The sequence below is a fragment of the Harpia harpyja genome, chromosome 8 (genome assembly GCF_026419915.1).
Source record: "Harpia harpyja isolate bHarHar1 chromosome 8, bHarHar1 primary haplotype, whole genome shotgun sequence".
Taxonomy (NCBI): Eukaryota; Metazoa; Chordata; class Aves; order Accipitriformes; family Accipitridae; genus Harpia; species Harpia harpyja.
In genome coordinates, this window is record NC_068947.1 from 36800295 (window position 1) to 36818214 (window position 17920).

Below are 17920 nucleotides of genomic sequence, written 5' to 3' on the forward strand. Positions count from 1 at the left end.
GTGTGTTGGGAAGGATGGATGGGAAATCAGGAGGTTGAAGTAATTTTTACTCTTTGTGTCTCTTGACATGTCTTAAGCAACTTGCCTAAATGGCTGGCAAGCATTTGCCACAGTGTAGTTAAATGTATTACGAAAGCAAGTCAACAGAGAACCTCAGGCTGGTTTGGGGATTTTTTTAAACTTTCTCAAGCAATCAGCTAGACCATATCCTCCTAAGCAGCTGAGTCCCTAAATTATTTGTTGATCTAAAAAAAATGTAGTTTTAACCAGCAATGTGACTTTGCAAACAGTCCATTGTATGTCTTGGAATCAAAACTGCTCTGTGACACGGACATGTTTTATTATTGATTCAACAAGTTTCAATTCCATATGGCTTCAGTTACAGAAACACTAACTGGAGCCTTTCCTTTCTTGCACAAAAGCATCGTCAGCTAAACTCCAATAACAGAAGCTTTATTTCAGGCATGTGCAAGGGGTGGAAAGAGCCTAATTGAATCTGATTTGATAGCTTTGCCAGTTTTAAAAATTAGTGTGGATTGTGGTTTCTTCTAGAAGAAGGGAAAAAAAACAAAGAAAAGAGGCCAGATTCTGAGCTGGTGCCTGTGTTGATGACCTGGTCCCATTTTTACAGCTAGGAAAATAGTAATCCTAGAAGGGTGACTCCGTAGGAAGGTGACAGGATGCTGTGTGGGTAAGTAAGTGGTGAGAGTTATGGACCAGCTTGCAGCTCCTCTGCAGATCAGAAGTGAATGGGAACACCGCAGCACAGGGGTTTTGATAAATCCGTGCTCCTGATTTTGGTAGCCATGGACTTTCAGTTCTGCTGGCTTTGACACCAATGATCTTCTCAGGGAGGCAAAGCCATCCCTTAATAGACTTCTGTATGGGATCACAGTAATTCAGTCTTCATCCTGCAGCTTGTGGTCCTCAGCCAATGCCCACTCAAGTCAACAGGAATCTTTTTGTTGCCTTCAAAGCATGCTGACTAGACACTAATTTGTCATTAGGTCCTTTGAGTGTAACTAAAGCCATATGGTGTAGAAATGGAGGGTAGACACTGTTCCTTGGATGAAGCATTTTTCTATCATTCCTTGGTTAGTAGGACTGATGATGGTAATAATACCAGTAACAGAAACATCCATCTTGCCTGTGCTGTGAGCCTGCCAGTGGCTTCCAGGTGTCGGGTGATTTAAGGAATCATGGCCTTTCCTTAGTCCCAGCTTCACAAATATTCACAAGGAGAGAAGTGTAAACCTTCCCTGCCTTTGGCATCCCTTCACTTAATTGCACTGACCTTTTCACTAGATTGTCTCACTGTTGCTTGAGCCCTGGCTGTAAAGCAGAACATTTCAAAAAGCTTGGTGCTAGAAGCCACTCTTTTGCTGAGATGTGACATCATTTGTCAGGGAGGCAGTGGGGTCCTGAGGAAGGGAACTGGGACCCAGTTCACTCTGAGAGTCAAACAAAATCTTTCTGTGGTGGGAAACGAGGTCTGAGAAGCTCCTGCCTACAAGGTCAGTGTCTGCAAGGTTTCACTCCAGCTCTTTCCCTGATGACTCTTACTGCTTTCGACAAGTCACCAGGCAATCACAGATCAAAATCACAAGTGTAGCTCCAACTCCAGCTGGCAGTGCCTTAACTGAGACTGGCAGCAGCTGATTCTCAAACCAGCAAAAAGGTATAAGAACCTCACTAACGTATTGCTGAGAGGGATGGGGCTGTGCCTGTGGCTCTGGCCAGCCATGAAGCATTGCAGCTGTACTGCATGCAGAGCCAAGCATGGAGAGACTCACGGCTGAGTCCTGCTTTCAGGTCCTCCTCCAGTACAGAGGAAGGACTGTGGCAGCTCCTGTCACCAAGAGGAAATGTCACTGTCCTGCTTTTCTCCATCAGCCTGTGGGATGGGGTGACAGCAAATCTATGCATCCTGCTGTCCTGGTTTCAGCTGGGATAGAGTTAACTGTCTTCCTAGTAGCTGGTACAGTGCTATGTTTTGAGTTCAGTATGTGAAGAATGTTGATAACACTGATGTTTTCAGTTGTTGCTCAGTAGTGTTTAGACTAATGTCAAGGATTTTTCAGCTTCTCATGCCCAGCCAGTGAGAAAGCTGGAGGGGCACAAGAAGTTGGCACAGGACACAGCCAGGGCACCTGACCCAAACTGGCCAACGGTGTATTCCATACCATGTGACGTCCCATCCAGTTTAGGAACGGGGAAGTGGGGGGGGGCAGGGATTCACCGCTCAGGGACTGGCTGGGTGTCGGTCGGCGGGTGGTGAGCAATTGCACTGTGCATCATTTGTATATTCCAATCCTTTCATTATTGCTGTTGTCATTTTATTAGTGTTATCATTATCATTATTAGTTTCTTCTTTTCTGTTCTATTAAACCGTTCTTATCTCAACCCACGGGTTTTGCTTCTTTTCCCGATTTTCTCCCCCATCCCACTGAGTGGGGGGGAGTGAGTGAGCGGCTGCGTGGTGTTTAGTTGCTGGCTGGGGTTAAACCACGACACCTGCCTCTTGCTGTCTCATGGCAGAGGCTGCAAGATGCTATTCCCACTCCTGGGGACTGAGCAGGGTGCCCATTTCCATGGAAGGACTGCTAATGGGTCCTGCGCTGCACTATGTTCATTGCAGGGACTAAATGGTTAGTTATCTCACAGTGTATACACATTCAGAGACAAGCTAAAAATGGACTGGATGTGTTTGCTGCATCTTTTTTAGCTAGAACTGCCTGGGTACAGTAAAATGTGATAGGCTGTTCCAGTTGCTCAAACTTGTAGCTGCGTTTAATCAGCCCAGATGCTGGGCTCTCTGCTAAAGGAAACCCTTTTGGAAGCCATCGAGATGGGCTTTTCTTTATGAAATCTCATTACTGTCATAGGTGGTAGCAGTGTCTATTATGCAGGTTGGCATTATATTTGGTTTCTTCTAATGCTTCCTGACTTTAACTGGCTGGGCTGACATCTTCTGTGAGAGGTCTTGCCTCGGGCTGATGGATTCCTCAGCCTTTTGTACTACATGCTATTCAAATCTGGTTACTCTGGCCCTATTAATTTCCTCTTAGGTTCTTCTGCAACACCATTATAATGCTGAAGTGCTTACAGCAACTCCTGCTTTTACTATCACCAGCTCACCACCTGATGGGAAGAGGCAGTCATTTCTGATACCCTCTTTGAGCTGCCTAGGGTCTGCCTACCCAGGGACCAGCACGTTAGCATAGTGTGCATAGGTTCAGAGCAGGACTCTCGCTGATCTCTGTAGCTGCAGAGATCAGCACCCCTAGGATTTCAAGACGGGCAGTGGGCAATGAGAGCACACAGAGGCAGTGAATACCTGTGAACACCTGGTTGAACTGATATCCGTGATATCCCGCAGGTACACGGCAGTGCAGGCAGGGAGAAAGTCCAGCTCTCTGGGAGAGCACTCCGGTGTCTTCCCAGCGAGATAGTGTCTTCCTTCAGCCTCCACTTCAACTACTACACACCTTCCAGCTTCTCCAACGAAAGGAGTATAGGTCAACTTCCAATAGCCTCCTCTGTCCTCATGTTTTGCTGTTCAGCCCTCTGCAGCTGCAGTCTGTGCACTAAGAGAGGCAGGGCTCCAGGGGCTAAAACAGCAGGCGTGTTAGACACTCATGGAGCCCAAAATAAGATTGCACAAGGCAACCATTATTCTGGCTCTCCTCCACTGCCTTCCTGCTTGTGGAGGGCTTGCTTTCGCAATCCTTAGCATTGTTCTTTTAACATCGTTGTGTTGGGGGGGGGGGTGCAAAAGACATCTAACAGAAGCTGGCCATCTTTTGTAAAGACTTCTCAGTGGTAGCTCTGGGCCAGATGCCAGGGTAAAGCCCAAGACACAGGTACCAGTGTCCTTGGGAAGCCTGTCCCTCCTTGGGAAACCAGGGTGGTGGAAATCTCAGCTCTGCTTCCTGTGAAACTCCAGCTGAGATCAGGCTGCCAGACCCCAGGCCCCTGGGAGAGGTGCTCGTATTTTAGAGCTGCCTGAAGCGTTCCTCGGATGTGTGCCGTGGCTCTCCTCAGGGTCCTGGCCACACCAGTGATGACCCACTCAGAGGAACCACAGCTCTCACCTGGAGCCAGTGTGTCTTCCTGCATGGAAATCAGCTGTAGAGAAGTGGGGACCATTAATCTCCTCTTACTGAGAAGCTGAGACATGGCCAGGATGCGCACCTAAATTCAGGTGCCAAAAAGACCTTAGGCTGAGATAATACAGATGTAGCTTCTGGTACCAGAGATCACATGCCCAAGAGCATACTATTTATCCATCCTGGCATCAGGTCGCGCTGGTTTTAGTATTTAAAACAATGTTTCAAGCCTAAATTCTTCCTGCAGCGATGAAATAACATAAATGGAGGCTCCCAGCTGAGATGCAATCTCTTCCTCCTCCTTCTGCTTGTCACGACTGGTTCTACTTTATCAAGCCTAGCACCTTCACTTTCCACTCAGAAATGCCAGTCGGGATTTTACACTTATAAAGAGGCATCAAAGCAGATCTCACAGTCTATCGAAGCATGTGGTGCTCTTTATCCTATGAGCCCATCTTCATTGCCACACTGAACAAAATGGGCAATTCTCCTTCTGCAAGCCAACTATTCAGACCTCAAACAGTTTTTTTTTTTTCTTTTTTTCCTGAGCTGCAGTTATTACAAGCTCTGTCTTTTACAGGCGTGTTGTTGTGCTGGATCAGAAATAGCGATGCCTGGCCACTGAAGGTTGAGCCCTGTGTTTTGCTAACACTTTGGAAGATGATGCCATCTGTGACACGATTCAGATCAGTGGTTTAGTGAAATTCTGTTGGCAGGGAGTTACTCACCAGATTAACGTTTCAGAAGTTCTTGTGCTTCCAAAACAATGCTTTGCCTTCCCTCTGCCTCTGCTTTTTTCTTTCACATCTCCATAGGCAGGCCCTGTCAGATGTCACGGGTGCCTCGTTAACATGTCTGGATGAGGCAGGAAATACATTCTTTCCCGGCAAAAAACCATGATGCACAGCTTGAAAGGGTGCACAGACATCCTGCCCCTCTGATGCTTTGAGCAGGGCAGCAAGGTGCCACCAAAGCCTGGATCACGGGCACACAGCGAGCATCCTCTCCTCAGACACCTCATCCCCACGGCATCCCAACACAGAGGGGATTCTCAGAGCACGTGCAGAACACAGTGTGGAAAGAAAATGTGGTTCTTTCGTGAGAACCGAATTTTGTCCATCTGAAGACCACCATGGCAAATTGACATGTGCCTCTGGGATGTGCCCTATTTGCGTAACTGCGAACAAATTGAAACCACCTTTGATTTTAATACCATGTCAGTACTACAGCTCCCTACACGCATCAGCCTTTTCTGGTTTACAAGCAGCCAAACTAACCTCAATACTCATTTGCAGAGATGGACTTTGCAGAGGTCCCCTCAGGGCAGGAAGTCCCGTTGCTTTAGGTGTTGCTCAAGCACCTACAAAGCCACTAAAGAGATCACAGCCCTATGAAACGCCTCACAAATGTATACCAGACAATTTAGACATGGGAGATAAAATTCTGCAGTACTGTTGTGTGCACCTCTCCCCAGCTGTTTTCTGAAATACATTTTTCCATAAAATAGCTCTTGCGGTGGCAATTTTCTTCAGCACGCAAAGGTGTCTCCTTACAAAGCACCAGCAGCGTCAGACACTCTGAAGAGTTACTACAGCATCTTAAGGACAGGGGGGTTACTTTGAATTACATCAGACCTTCTCTGGGTAAAACAATCTCCACATAGCATTATTTGTAACTGAGAAAGAGAGGTTAGGATAAATGAATTCTCATCACCATCGCAGAACTTCATAAGCTGCCCACTGCCACAGTAATTGAGTGCAACAATTAAGCAATAAAGACAGATGTTTCTGAAGTATTTTGAACATCATAAAAATAGTTTTAATGGTTAAAACCCAAAGCGCTGGGAGCCATCACTGTGACAGCTCTGTAGATGAGAGCTGCGCCCCGGCAGCAAGATGCAGTAAATTCACTCACAGCAATGGTGGATCACTTTGGAAAAAACAGTTAGGTAAAACAGAACATTTTCATACCTGTACGTTTCTGGTTTGCTGTTGATTGGACAGTGTGTCTGATCACTTCGTGCAGCAGAGTGACAAATAACTTTAAAAATTATTTCCTTGAAATGGTTTGGAAATATACCTGTTCTTGCCATATATTTCATCTGGGAGGCAATTTTCCCCTGCCCTTCTCCACATCAGCCTGGAGTTTCTGTTAGAAAGATGTGGTAATACAGAGAGACATCAGCATCATTCACTGAATGAAAATACTGAAACAGCAAACAGTTTCTAAAAATAAAAATATAGTGAATATGTCTTTAGGTCTCTAAGGCATTATACGGTGACTAATCAGAGCAGTTTTCCTACGAAAAAGGGACAGAAGCAATAGAGATGGAATCAAATTTAATAGTACAAAATGCGAGGTCGTGCCCTGAGGGAGTAATAACGAGAATTTCTGCTACCAGCTGGGAGCTCATCAGTTGGAAGTGACAGAGGAGGAGAAAGACCTGAGCGTACTAGCCGATCAAATGTCTGTAAGCTGGCAATAGCGTGCAGATGTGAGAAAGACAAATGTGAACCTAAGATGTCAGATGAGGGATTTCTAATAGAACTGGCAAGATAGTAATGCCATCACAGAAGTACAGAATATTGGCTGTCCGCATAAAAGATTAATTAATTTAAAATTGTCTTTTCTGCGCCTTTCTCTCTTAGGATGACCAGGGGAGGAGAGAGCTTTCTTCTACAAGAAGAGACTAAATGCGATTGGTTTCTTGAGTCTAGCAAAATGCAGGCTGGGAAGAGATATATTTGTTGCTTACAAATACCCTGGAGGGAAGGACCAGGAAGAGAGAAGAGCTATTTGAGTGAAAGGGCAGTGCTGGCACAAGAACAAGTGCCTATAAATTTGCCAGGAATACATTTCAGCTGGAAATTAGAAGGTCCTGACTGTCCAAGAAGTGCATTTCTGGGGTTGACTTCCAGGAGGTTTTATCAGGACAAAAATCCCAACTTGTTTAACGCAGAGGTGAGGCAGTTCTTCACAGATACCATAGCTACCCCAAACAGCAGGGATTGGGCAATATGGTACAGAAGGTCCCTCTCAGTCCTATTTTCCACCATCTTCATGTGCCTATCTCATTCAACAACCTAAGGTTTTGCACCAATGGTACTCAGTCACCTTTGAACTGTCAAAGCTATCTGGTTTCCTTGTTTTGCTGACTAGAAGAACTCAGCCAAGGCCTGGTACTGTCCCCTGGCTACTTTCTGGCCCGTTTTGTTGTGGAAACTTGTGAGGACAATCCCAAGCCTGTTTCTAATGGACACGTGCCACATGAGTCAGACTATCCACCATGTCTATGGGGGAATAGGCCAAAGGCTCCAAGCTGCCTGTTGCACTGAGATCAGCTCTGCTCCTGCCCAGGGTGGAGGAAGATCACTTACTATCCAACTGTTACTGTCAATGTACGTAGAGACCACACTCCTGCAGTGCGAGGCTCTGCACGACCACGTCATAAATGGCTCTCTGTGTTGAAGAGCTAGAGATGAAGCTTGGGACAAAGGCATGAAGAAGGGTGGAAAACTATGACTTGCAAGTGCCAGGTATATGATAAGCAGCAGCTCAGGGCAGCTTGCTTGCCAACTGCCCGGCAATTCATGCAGCAGTCACTCTTGTAAAGTTGTCTGAAATCCTGAAGAAGCCCAGCCCAGAAGCAAAAATTAAGGTGAACAGGTATGGCAGAGGATCAGGTAGTAGGGACTGGGTGAAGTTAAGCACATGGCATTGGAGTCCTCACTTGAGACAATTTAAACGGTATCATTGGTATAAGCGAAAGCTGGGAACCTCAGCGTCAGCCTGGTGGAGGTTTGCTAGATGGCTCTTAAGATCAGTATGCTCTGACTACCCCTGAGGTGCAAGGAAGTTTGTCCTTCCTCTGCCTGTAACAGGAGACTCTGGAAATTGACAGATGATCTCAGAAAGCGTCTAGATGCAAAGCATTAGATAAGGAAACATTTTAAGTATGTTTCTTTGCTTTCAGACCTTAATATATCAGCACTGACCTTTGTTTTCTTTAACCTTCTTCTCCCTGGCATATCGTGGCCATCAGGTTGCAGTACCATTAGGGTGGTTGTTCTTTTCATGTAACACTGTAACTTTACGCAGCAATTTGTCACTGCAGGTAAAACATCTTTGCTGTCCCAGGCGGCATGCAAGCTAAAACAGGCATGGCATGCAAATGCAACTGAAAGTTAAGAGTTCAAGCGCAGAGGAGCCTGGAGGAGAGGAAGGAAGCGGGGAGTGCTTCAGGACAGTTTTGCAGAGGACTGCCAAGGAAGAGGAATAGTGCATGCACAGGCGAGAGCAGGGAGGGCTGTCCAGGCACAAGAAATGCAGCACAGAAGGGTGAGCACAGTGGGAGCAAGGGATGCAAGGAGGGATATGGAGAAAGCCTAGAGAAATGCAGGGGAAGGAGGTTGGAGGGGGGAATTAGAGAGAGCTAACAACACTGCATATGCACTGCAGGGCTCTGAAAGGAGAAGGAGCCCAAGGGCACCGTAGATAACACAGAATGGCTGCTACATCCCACCCCAGAGCCTCCCCTTCACTGCTGGTCAAACATGCACCCAGATCTACAAAGCATTTGGAAATGCTTCAAGGTGAAAGGCACCGATAAAAGGACTTATTATTGTTGACATTAAGAAGCTGTGGAATTCTTCACTTGGAAATGCACCTGGGTTTTATCTCTTTGCAGCACAGATGTTATTCAACTGCAAATCTGCATGGGAGTTTAAGTGCGTATCTTTGTATTTAATTTGGCCAGCTGGTTTGGGTTCACAGCAGCAGGGTCCCTCCTGTGTGTTTGGACACTACACACATAAAGCCCTTACTCTTAGCACAGCAACTGAATGTATATGTTTAGTTCAGTTTTGTGTTCCAAGCACTGAGCAAACCCTCAACAAATGCTGTCTTCAAAAATTGGCCGCACACCCACACCAGTCAAACTTTCCATGGAGTCAGAACCTCAGAAATCCCTCACCAAGAAGGAAACATTGGCCTGGTCTGAATTCATTTAAGGAGAGGAGGGAAGAAAGAAAACACATTCATCAAGTTTTGTCTAGTCTAATGATAGTGGCCTGAAACTCAACCTTCTACTTTTGTTAGATTTTATACCCTTGCTGACCAGCTACATCTTACTCCAAAGCCCTACATGGAAGCAAACTTGGAAGTAAGACTAGAAGAAATGATACTCTTACTCCATCTTTTCGGGTTTAAATGCATCCTCCTGCAGTGAGCTCCCTGTGCTCAGTGCCCCTGAGGAACTGGGGTTTCTGGGGGACCCAATTTGTGAAACAAACAGGGATGGGGCAGCCCTTCTTCTCAGCAGGGCCTCGGGTAGCACCAAGCATCTGTCTCCCTCCCTCTCCTCCCATGAGAAGGGAATTCATCAGAGAAGTTGTGCCGCCCTGCAGCAGAGCAGGCGATGAAGAGAGAGGCAGGCAGAGCGTGCTGAGCAAGGCACGTTCAGGACATGGGTGCAGGAGCAGGGAGGGAGCCATGGGGCAGCAGTGAAAGCAGGTAGCTGGCCATGCGTGGCTCCTTGCACCCAACGAGCCTCGAACAACAAGCCCTGAACAGCCTGATGAGCACAGCGGGAGCTTGGGCTGCTCCGTCCCTCTACTGCTCTTGTGACTCCAGGCTGATTGGGAGATACTTGAAGTTACCTTTAGGCTGGGGATAAGAGGAGAGGACAGTACCAATGCCTTGTTGTTGATGCCGTCTACTGGGGAGCCCACTGTGCCCTTGGAGAAGCCTCAGGTCTCCAGGGAAGGCAGGTTTTTGCTGTAAAGGGGCTGCGTCAGGGGACAGAGCAGGGCTTTGTTTTCAGGCAGGCTACATTTGAATGATGCAGCACAGAGCAGATGTCCAAGAAACAGCCAAGAGGTGGGACCGAGGCAAGGCGCAGAGAATGAGTCACCAACAGGCGAAGCCAAGCAAGGGCTGAACGTTGAAACAAATCGTATAAGGCAAGAACAGGGCCAGAGCAGAGTGGGAAAGAGAAGAAGTCATCCCAGCAGGGAAACAACTGGAGAGACAGAAGGAGAAGGGTGAACAAGACCAGAAAACTGCAGGAGAGCAGGACATAAGAATGACCACACTTCACCAGACTGGTGGGCATCCAGCCTGGTATGCTGTGTGTAGCAGCAGCCAGGAGCAGATGTTTAAGGAAAAAGCTCAGAAAAGCCAGGACAGGCATAGAGCGTGACTTTCCCCAGAGGACCCTCCCAGCCTCTGGTAGTCCTTGGCATAGCAACTCCTTGAGCCAGGGGCTGCGCCTGCAACTTTAATAGCCTTCAGGGACCTTTTCTCCCCTGAACCTTTGCAAAACTCTCTGTGCTTTTGGCCTCCATCCTACCTGGCAGCAGTGAGCTCCACAGTCTGAGGGCATGCAGGGGGAAAACACTGGGGACAGAGGGATGGAGGAAAGCTGCTGAGAAGTGAGGGAGGATGGAGGAGATCCTTCTGGGAAGGGACCCTTTGCATCAGCCAGCCCAGCTGTTAACACAGCACTCCTAAAATGGCAAATCGAGGTCACATCACTATGGTGCGCTCCCAAGCTCTCATGCCAGCCCCTTGGATGGTCCAAGATATTAGCAGTGCATTCAAATGGACTGCCCCAAGCATATCACTGTCAAAAGGAAAACTATTTCTGAGGAAGAAAATGCCCAAACCAATGACTTCCAGCACCAAGAAGTTTCTTTCTCCTCCAGAGGCACGAGGAACCTGCAGTCCCCACAAGGCCAGTCCCTCTCTCAGAGAAGAGCTCCAGGCACTTGAGCAGCCTGCACTGGAGCTCCTTTCTGGTCACCTCTGTGCTAATCAGGCATAAACCTGCCCTGGGAGCAGCAAGAGGAGAAGAGAAAGGCTTTTTTTTTTCCTCCAGGAAAGGGGCAGCAAACGAAGGTATTCTGCCCATTAGAAGAGATAGGGAGAGAGGAGGGGGCAGGATTTGAGTTACAAAAGAAACCGGCACACTACAGCGAGGGAGGCTGCAAGGTACAAGGCCACAGAGCAAAAGAAAAAAAAAAAGGCATTCAAAGACTTTACAGCATCCATCAAAGCGATAACGTTATTGCACGGTACATTTATAGCTCCCTTGCAACTGTGGCAGCAGCTTTTCAGTGGGGCTGGGCTTAAAATGAGACCAGAGCCAGTTCTCTGCTGCTCCAGCACCAGCAGACAGGCCTTTATTTTCCCCATGCACAGGCATTTCCCAGCCCCTAGCAGTGACTCCGAAATTCATTTCACCCTTTAATTGGATTTCATGGAGGAGCGTGAGGCACAGAGCGGGGACGGCCGGGGCTGTAGGGGTCCCTGGCACCCATTGGGGTGGCCACGGCACTGCGGATGAGGAGGGTTGGGACGGGGTTGCTGTGGCAGGGTGCTGCCTCGTGCACCCACCAACTCACCCACACACACTCTGCAGGCTCAGTGGCTCCGCTGGCAGGGAGAGCAGCAAATGCCCTATTTCTGGTGTCAAATTTCAGCAAGCGCAAGTCACTTCCATTTCATTGCACTCAAAAATGGCTGGGCTTAACTAGGTCACATTTCCTAGCTGTATCAGAGGCGAAAGCTTGTCTTGCTTGAGTGATTTAACCACCCTAGAAGAATTTTACGAAGCGGTGCAGCGAGCGCCCATGATGAGCGGTGACTCCCCTTGCCTTAGTCTGGAGGAGTGAAAAAGACCTGCGCAAGGGACCAAATGCTGTTTACAGCCCCACTGCTTTAAGCTCCTAGGTAAGAAGCAGCTCTTCTTCAGTGTTAGGGATATATGCTCTGAGACGAGCTATTTCCAACTCACGTTTTTTCTCCATTAGCTGCCAGGGCCCAACCTTTGTACACAGCGTTTACCTTGCAGCCATCTGCACCAGGCAGCAAAAGCTCCACACAAAGAGATGCTGCCACCCCAGTGCAGGGAGAAGGCTGAACCTCAGTCCTGGGTGCCAACAGGCAGGTGGAGAGGCAAGGATTAGCAGGCATTTTGATGTAAATGCCAGGCTTCTCTGCCTCTTTCCCCCAGGTATGTTGGTGGCACAGCCCACCACCTCAGTCCACTTTTGTGAAGAAGTCAGAGGTGGTGACGGTTCCCACATGCTGGCTGATAGCCTCGTGCTGCTGGGGGGGCCACTCACCTGCCCTCCCAGCTCAGCATCACCTTCACACTGTGGCCACTAGCGTGCCTCAAGGAAAAGCTGCAGGGAGCTTCAAGGGCAACCCTTAAGAGCTGCACCCTGGTACCTGCTATGCCAACTCCTAACCCTGACACGAAACGTGAATGTCTGTGATTCACCTGCACGTCCAGTCCTACCCTGAATCATGCTGGGGTCTTGGTGTGCACGATACATCTTGCACCATCTCATCCCCCCGGCTGATGATGCACAGCTTAAAAGTGTCCATCCCTTTGCCCACATTAGCCATTTTGTCCATCAGTGTCAATGGATGTCTCTCTGATTGTGGCTTATTTAGGAGGATAAATGGATTTGTCTTTATTTTTCAAACATCTCACCACAATCCTCCTCATACAGGCGGGAACAAGACATTCGCTATTTTCAGTCTCTCTGCATCCATCATTTTCTTTGCCCATTTTTGCTCCCCATTCTTCATCTATGTTACTTACGCAACAAGAGGATGACTCCAGCCCATAATTCACCTGCACTGCTTAGACAGCAGAAAGGTGGTATTTTCAGCATGGGTTTTTTTTACCCTGTTCTTTATATAGCCAGCCATTTTGATCTCCTTTGAGACGGCTGCTGCAGACTGAGCAGATGTTCCCACTGAACTGTGTGCAGTGACACCCAGCCTCCCCCGCTGTCACCCAGGCAGCTGCAGTCGATTGAGAACCCAGCAAGGCAGCGGCACGAAGGCAGCCTTCTCCAACATGTTTGTCAACAGCGAGGTTCACCTGCCCCTTCACCTACCTTGGGTAAGTACCGCCAAGTGCCTGCACAGTCTTCTTTAACCAAAATAATTTCATGCCATCTGCAAAACTTGCTGCTTCACTGCTTCCTTCACTTTTCCAAGTCATTAATAAATATTAAGCACCGGCGGCAGGCTCACAGCTCACTGCCCAGCCTGCTTTCCCCAGCCCCAGAAGGAGAGCGCATCCCCACCTCCCTTGCTCCCACCGCCCGTCCCGCCACAAGCGAGAGCCCCGGCATTGCCTCCTGTTGGCCTCCACGTCCCCACCTCGCTGCGGGGGGCTCTAGCCTGCACACCACGGCTTTGCTGGGCTGGAGGGGTGTTTTGGCCCCTGGTCAGCCAGCGTTTCTAAAAGCAGAGTGCAGGTTGCCTGACCTCAGCTGGTTCATTTGGCTCCTCCGCATTGCAAAGCACTCAATAATTCACAACGCTAAATGGCCCCTTTGGTTCAGACCGAGCTTCCCATCCCACGGGATGCCAGACACGGCACTGCAAGCTCCCATTACCCATCCTGTCCTCCAGCCAGACCAGGACTGCAGCGCGCAACAGAGGCCCCCAGACTGAGCTCCCAAAGGTCTCGAGGTGCTACCCAGCCCCCTGAGGATGCTGCTCCCCTTCCCATGGTGGGAGGAGGAAGCAGTGGGCTATGGAGGGAAGCAGCGGTCAAGTGCCCCAAAAGGACTGGCTCTGGTAGGGATTTCTGTGCCGACTTGTTGGGCACAAAAAATGTGAAGCAGCCTACCCTGGCTCTTGGGGGGGCACCCACTTTCCCTCCCCACACGCCTCCACGTACAGCCTAAGAGCAGGACGGGGTTGTTTCTTCCCATCGCCACTCCCTCTGGTCTCACCCCCGTTTCTTCTTGTCCCCCCTTACCGCACCCAGAAACCCTCATGCTGGGCTTGAGCCCCTTCTACCCCTTGCCTGGGGGGGCTGGCGAGGGCCACGTGCACGAAGCTGCTATCTGGGGGGGGCCGGCAGCTGACGCCTGGGGGCTAATGGATTTAATGCCTATGGCAGATGCTGACACACCAGCGCTTGCACAGAGAGAGACGGGGCCAGCTCAGGCTTCGCGCCCCCGCGGGGTGAGAGGAGGCAGCGTGGGGGAGATGGGCAGCATCAGAGCAAGATGCTTGGGTGCAGCCTGAGCCCAGCAGCACGACATGGCTCTGGCAAGTTGCTCGTACCCTACGGCTGCCTCCCGGCCAGAAATCCTGCCTCCCATCCTGGAGAAGGCAGCCATTCCCCTCAGCGTCCATTTCTACAGTTTTCCCTAGTTTGTGAGGAAAGGAAGGCTTGTTTTATTTTTGTCTTTAAAGAAAAACAGAAGGAAAATAGGTGTTCTGTTCTGCAGGTCTCTGAAGCACTGCTGCCTACCCGAAGTAGCTGTGGACATCATGTCTGTTTGCCTAAAGAGCAGACTATCCCATGTCCTTTACCATCTCCCAGCGCTTTGGCTTTTATATCCCTTGTCCACCTCATTTTCCCTGAAAGGTCTAGGAGAAGTCCTCCCAGACCACTAGCAGCTGCAGGGCTCCTAAAGCACTAGGGAAGGGCATCTTCCCCGGCTGCCCGGCCAGCCATTTCAGCAGCACGCCCTTCGTCTCTAACAAGCACCAAGGAGCTGCGATACAGGGTCTTCTGCCCCGCTCCAAGGTTTGCAGGGGGTCAGACCAGGGCTCCGCGTGCATTTTGCACAGCCCACGATATATTTAACCAGACTTGTCACTGTGCAGGGAAATCAGCCACTCATGCAGACTGCAAAGCCTTGTTCAGCTGCTCACTTTGAGAGCTTAGCCACACAAAAAAGTACCATGCACGCATAGTACATGACTTTAAAGCAATCAAAATGTGCTCAAAAAGAAAGCCAACTTTGCAGGCATAAACTGAGAGAGCTCTTCATGGCAGAGGTTACTTCCCTGCCTAATTTCAGTCTTTCATTTTCCTGGGTTTTGGCCAAAAGCCTGCTAAGCACATCCCTACTTTCTTCCTAATAATTGGTCGAACCGCATTTCTTCCCATTTTCCAGAGAAAGCAACCTTTCTGCACACGCCCAGGCTGGAATAGTGTCCGTTGCTTGAAAGATGAGCATTTTGAGCAACTGGGGAGCAGGGGGTTAGACAGAAAACGAGTGCCCCAGCTGCCCCTCAGCAACCCGCCGCTGCTGTGCCCTGACAGCCTGCCTCTCCCGCAGCAGAGCATGCAGCGAGCCGCTTACAGGGGACTTCTCTCTCTCCTTGGAAGAAGAACTGAGGATGCAAGCAATGGTAAAGCCTGTTTTCCTAAACTCAGAAGGGAAACAAAGGAGAGATTTCCTATTCAATATTTCAGGGTCGTTTCCCCTAAAACTCTCTAAAGTGGTGCTACAAGCCCTGCTTTGATGTTTGCTTACATCCTCCTTTATCTGCTTCTGTGACATTTTTGTGGCTTTTCTGCACAAAATGATACAGCTCCTTCCCTCGCTCACTCTGCACTGGCCTCCTGTGCTTACACTCAGTTACTCTCTTCTCTGGTCACACCTCTCCTCCCATAGCTCAAACATCTGACCCACCTTTTGTACCACTTGCAATTTGGATAGCAGCTCCTATCATTTCAGCTAATATATTTCATAAAGGGAATGTGTTTGGGTTTTTTTATATGTATCTTGAAAGAGAGTGGCTATTAACAACAGCTCTTGCTGACCTCCCTGCTGCATCCAATTCATTTTCAAATAGCACAACTAGCAGGACTAAAATCTATATAAAAATATTGCATGCTACCCATTCCTGAACTTTTTGTCTAAGTTTTTCTGTTGCTTTGAGGGTTTTTTTCTAAGGCAGGGTCAGGAATGGAAGAAGAGCTTCTGAGACAGGGCTTATAGATATTGTGTTATTTGCATCATAACTACAAATCCAACAGGAGAGAGAGAGAGAGAATGAGTAAAAACTTTTTTTTTTCCAAGTAAATTTGTAGTGCAAAGGCATTCATTATTTCAGGGTAATCTCCTTCTTACTATTAGACCTCACTATCAAACTTTTCCTAGACACATTCCTTCCCCACTGGTTAATGTTCATCAGATTACTACTAATCTTATCACAGACTTCATGGCATTCTTTAGAGAAAGTCATGCCCCCACCCCATGGGCCCCCCTTTTCTACCGGTGACAGGCTGATCCTGCACCCGAATACAACTGGTAATGCTTTTTCCAACATAGATTCAGATCTGATGGCACCAAACTCTTCATGGGCTCATCACAACCTGCACAGCTGTTCATGTAACAAGAAAAAAAAAAAAAAGAGTGACCAACCACCTCTTCAGGCAGCCAAAAGGTTTCATTTCAGTATTGTCAAAATGGAGCACTCGGAACAATTTTTCATTCCTTTCTAAGCCAAAAAGTCTCGAATCCTCATAGATGGAATAAAGAAAATTAAATACATGGCTTTTCCTCTTCACTTTGCCATGTTTTAAGTTAGTTCACGTTTTCTTAATTTATTGTCCCGGCAGGGTGTTGCCAGGAATTGCCAGTTGTAGCAGACTCTGCTGAGTTTCCAGAGCAGAGGAACAAGGCGCTCGCGACTTCCCTACCCGTGGGCTCTGCTGCAGTCCACACTGCCCCATCCAGGCAGCTGCCCAGCATTCTACAAGTGCTTCTGCCCAAAAAAGTGCCGTTCTTAATTTTCCACAGATGTCCTCTGCGTTATCAAGACCCGGCTCCTGCGCAGGGAAGCCCTTTAGCCTGTGCTGCACTGCACGGAAAACTGTTTCCTGGGCAGGGGTCCGAGCGACGCAGGCTTCTCTCCTGCACTTTACCAACAGGTTATTTCCACCAGAATGCTAATCTAACCTAGCAGCTTTGCTGGCCTCTTCCTCTAGAAAGGACTAGGAGTTTGTCAATACAGAGCTGGCCCTGGGATGCCCAAAGCACACAGCGTTGTAGGTGCTGCCCGCAGATGCATCATACCTTGCCCAGTGCAGCAGAGTCCTCCTCTGCCCTCTCTGTAGCCCATAATCACTGAGTGCTGCTGCCAGCATCTGAATTGCAAGTTTACAGCCTGGCTAAATTGCTGTCCACTCCCCACAGATCTCATTCAGCATTTCCGCTATCACCCTCTCACTGGATATCTGTTTCAGATTAATTGGCCCGAAGATGGGGCAGCCTGCATTTGTCTGGATTATTTCCTCCCCAAGCTGCTAACCTCGATAGATATAATTTTTTTAAAGGGAACATGTTGGCAGACCATCAGAAAGGAAAACTCCCTGACGGTGCAATTATAGTTCAATGTGTAATAGCAATCTGGGAGATGCTGGGAAAGCCCAGGCATTTTGGGTGTGTGAAATGCAACTTACTGCTACACACGGAAAAAAATGAAAAACCCACTGGAGAGGACTTTGCAACAACCAGAGGTGAATGGACTCTATGTGAACTGATAGCTCATTTCCATCTCCGCCTTTGATACCGTGGGCAGGGAAGGCTGACAAAGAGGAATGTAGGCCAGTGCAGGAAAGGTGGGGATACCTGCGGGCAGGGAGAGCCGTTCCACTTGGCAATGGGCTAAGCGAGAAAATAACACCAACTTGCCCTGATCTTCAGTTCAGTGACATTGACGGAGGGATTAATTCAAACCGATTGACCACAACTTTACACTTCACATTGCTGTCACATATGATTAAAGCTGATCAAATTGCTCCCTACAGATAAATCCTCCGACAAACGCAGCCCCGTTATCTGTCCCCGAATTATCAGCCAGCAGCCTGTCTACTTACAGATGGGATTGCTTTTTGGAGGCTGCGACAAGCGGTTTGCGTGAAGGCATTTTAACATATGGCTTAGTTGGGACCCTTTTGCTGAAAATATCCTACTCCTCACTCACAGTTTACATTATGCCATTGGTCATGTAAGTCACCCTATATTGCTTCTAGC